Below are 4460 nucleotides of genomic sequence, written 5' to 3' on the forward strand. Positions count from 1 at the left end.
ACAACAAAACGAAATGAAAAATTACTGTGAAGTGTTGATTTATTCGAAAAATGGCCCTTGTTTAGGCAGAGAGGGAAAGAAAATTTGTTATAAAAACTTCCCCATAAGGCCGAGCCTACTAACAAAGATCACAAGAAAAAAATCATACAAAAAAAGCTGTAAAAAAAAAAGACAATATATATAAAAAAAGCCATGTAAAAAAACATATGCTACCCTGCATGTTTTATTTAGACTATTTATCATTTATACTGGGTCATCATTATGGGATTAAAGTGTACATTGGCTTCTCAGAATTTTATGGATGTACAGGACCCATTACTGAAATTATAAAAGAACATAAAAATTATAAAGATACCAAACTTGGCCAACAGTTACAAGTTGCTAGAAAAAGAATTGTCAATATTTCTGATCTACAATTCAATTTATCAAAGGAAATGATAGTTAAATCCATGAGGAAGATATTTAATCAGGTTAAAGAAAATATTCCCCAAAATAAACGGTCTAAAGTTTCATGTGCAGTCAATAAAATTATTAGGGAAATTGTGTTTGAAATTCTGAATGCTCCACACACTCATGAACAATGGGAACAGATTGGAACAGAAACAGCAAAAAAACTACATGAGAAAATCAGAAATGTGATGATGGAGCACATAAATAAACCCTGTAAATCAGTTTGTGATGTGTATAAAGAGGAATTTGAGAAAACCTGGTCTGAAACTTTAAATGAATCATTTGAGAGATGTTGTGATGAAAGACTCAGTGATGGTATTAACAGAGAGGCGGTTTTGCTCCATATGAAAGACATTAAAGTCTTTAAACATCGCCCCATGTTTTTCCATGTTCCATTCTGACTTGTGCATAAACAATGTACAATAAAAAATGTACAAATACTCACTTGTCTGTTCATGATTTCTTTCCTCCTGCTGCTCACCATTATATTTCTCTCTTACTAGACAGTTCAAAAGAATTACCATGCCTGCATAAACACTTACATAATTATTGTTTTTTGTTTTTTTAAGAGAGAGAGACATGATGACAGTGGCTGTGTTAACTATAATAAAAGATAAGTGTCAAAACATGGCTGGTTTTTAATGAATTCAGAGTAATCATGTTACCTTTGTCTTGAGTGCTTTGAATGAAGTCCTGCAAGAAGTTCATGATTCTTGATTCCCTCTGCTGCTTCACTGAACCCACACTACTTAAAACAGGTGACAGGGCTATCACCAGAAAATCTGCACCCGGCTGCAGATAAATAAGAACAACCTTTGATTCCATATTCCTCAAATGCCAGTGTGCAAAAAGGCAAATACTTACTTTGTTTAAATGGCCAGGAACAAATAACTGCCTAAATAAATGCTGGTTTTGTTTCATCATCTCATGGAGGCCATAGAGGCCATATCCTGTGCATATCTGCTGCAGCATTGGGAGGATGCGGACAGAGGAATGTAGGATGACAGCACTGCATATCAGAGGAAACCAGTATCAAGAGAACAAGCAACCGGTGTACAAAACAAGAAATTAGTGGTGTGTTATACACAAAATGTGAGTGTAAACATGAAAGAAGTAAAAAAAACAGAGGAAGTTGGTACACATTCATGTTGCATTAACAATGGGTAGACTAGAGAAAAGATTGAGGTAAGGAGTAGAATGCCAGGCTAGAAGAAAAAACTGAACATCATAGAATTTTACCTTACAATCTTCTCCTTTCTGTCATATGTTAGAGGTCCTGTGTACCCACATGGCACAATTCTTTCTGAAAGGTTAAGCGAGGCTGAAGTGTCTGCCATCTCAACCTAAAGACATTGCAGAAAAAATTACTTCAGTTATGTAATAAGCAACTTTCTGGTTTGACCATCATCAAAATATACGACAGCATACACTGAAACACAGTACCTCAACATGCCTCTATGTAAAGCCTTATATTCAAAAAAAGCACAAGTAACAGAACCTTAAAATAAGAAGACAGTTATATAATTAGAAAGCCTTATGAATAATCTAGCAGGTCTGGGTCTGTCACATGAGCCTTTGACAGCTGATCCTTATTAATCTCTCCAGAAGATATAAAGTTGTAATTCCACTCGAGGAAAAAGTTGGGTGGAGGGCCATCCTGTGTAATATTCATAGCCATAATTTCATCAACTGTCCTGAAGTAACAGAGTACAATTAATACACTGGCATAAAATAGATTTCTATGTAACATATAACAATACTAAACATAGCTGAAATTATCATTCTGAAAATCTGTGATGGAATACTTCAGATTTTTTTTCCAGTATTAGCTCTCAGCATTTCCATTGCATCAATCCTCGGTTGAACGTCTTCCCTTGTGATGCAAACAGTTGAAAACAGTCATGGTGTCTGTTTTCTGATTAGGTTTCCTGACTGCTTCAACAAGATTTGAAATGATCTGGTTAGCTTCAAATCTAAAAGAAACAATAGACTTTACTTAAAAACAAATAAACAGTAAAAATTGGAAGATATAAACACTGATAAACAGCAATAAACAGTGACATGTCAATTTACTCCTTGAAAACACAGTTGAATATATAAAACACAATTAAAATATTAACAGGTGCTAGCGTGTATTTCAGAATAGTCCTCTGGACACATGTCAGAACACAGAACTTTCAAATCACTTTCACTTGAGTCATTCAAATGTATCACTATTTAATCTAAATAAATAATATGCAAGCAAAGAATAGGTTACTAGAATACTAGAATAGCTACTAGAATAGCTTACTAGCTCAAAGCTTACCTGCTTTGGCCTTACCTTGACATCTATCATGGATGAAGTTGAAGTCAGTGGATCCAGCTCATCTCCTGTAAAGTAAAACAAATGTAATAGACATGAATCAATGTGAGGACAAAGCACTTGATTGGTCACATAAGTAAGGGCTTTTAAGTTGCCAAGTTGCCACTTACTTAAATGGATGATGCTTCTTTATCTGCAGACACATCTCCAGTGTACTGTAACATAAATTAGAGTTTAAAAATTAGAAAGGATGACCCAAAATAATTTACTGTCTACTGTAAAAAATATTTTAAAGTTAGTAAAAGTAAACTTAACAGATTCTAAATCATTGCTGTCAATCTAGATGTCTGCCTCGCACTTCTGGGCATGCACAGCCAGCAGCTGAACAGGCATATTCACATGACATGTGGCACATCAAGCTTTTGGCATTTTTTCAAATTATTTTGATGAGAAGGGGAAAGGGGAAGTGTCCAGAGTGTTCTGTACTGGCATGATGTGTAGACATCCTGTTCCTCCAACCATTTTAATGAAGTAGGACCCTGTATATCATCTTCAGGTGGTACAACATTCAATTTTTGCTGACCTGATCCCCCTGAGTGAAAAGGATAAAAAAAAAACAATATTAGCAATTTATTCATATTTATATTTTACTTTAACAGTGAATCACCAAGTTAAACAACTAACCCAGGTGTTCATAAAGATCTGAATCAGAACGTAAAACAGTCTAATGTTTTAGAAGAAGTGATGTCAATCAAATAATCCAGGGAGATGCTGTATGGAAAATTTATGGATGGATGGATGGATGGACATGCCTCATAACACAATTAACTTACCCATCCGAGGTGGTGAATAAGATTCACTTGCTAGAGCACTACACAATAGGGAAACAACATGCCTGGCAGTAGCCTGCAACTCCACCTAATGTATATGGATAGATAAAAACATAAGGCAAAGTGGCAAATGGACAACATACTTCACAAAACCCTGATGTCTTCATTATGTCAACTGTGAGCTCTGAACTCTAAATCTACAATAACTTAGACTAGAGGATTTTAGTTGTCCACTAAGATAGGGCCTGTAATTTTGAGTTTTATCACAGTGTGCAATCTGCTATGCCCCTAATTTGCTAATTATTTATTTTGCTTTTTTCCATATGTTTTCATGTCATGTCATGGTTTTGCTAACTAGCTAACTGGATTTATAGAAAGCTAACTAGCTAATTGGTTCATTTACAGTATTTCAAAATATTACTATTTTACAAAAACAATAAGATTTTAAACTAAAATATTGTGTATTTAGCAACCTGCTGCCTCAGCATGTACCTCCCTTTGATCAGCCATCTTGCTGAATCAGTCTACCATTTCCTTGCTCACAGTGGCAGGCAGCCAATCAGAACTGATTTCCAGAAAAATAAGTTAACCAATGATATTTGAGGTTCCAGCCAAGCCAGTTGGGCCCGCCCAGAAGCAATAGTTGAGAAAAGAAGCAGCTCCTGAGTGTGGGGAATGATTATGCTTGTGCATACACATTTTTTCCTCGCGTGCCAGAGCTTGTATTGCATGCACAGTAGATACAGACATGGACAAATTTGTTGGTATCCTTCCACGAAAAAAGAAGAACCCACAATTTTCTCTAAAATAACTTGATACTGACAAAAGTAATTGGCGTCCATCATTATTTATTCCATATTTAATAAAAATCACACTTT

This window comes from Pangasianodon hypophthalmus, chromosome 11 (genome assembly GCF_027358585.1).
Source record: "Pangasianodon hypophthalmus isolate fPanHyp1 chromosome 11, fPanHyp1.pri, whole genome shotgun sequence".
Lineage (NCBI taxonomy): Eukaryota > Metazoa > Chordata > Actinopteri > Siluriformes > Pangasiidae > Pangasianodon > Pangasianodon hypophthalmus.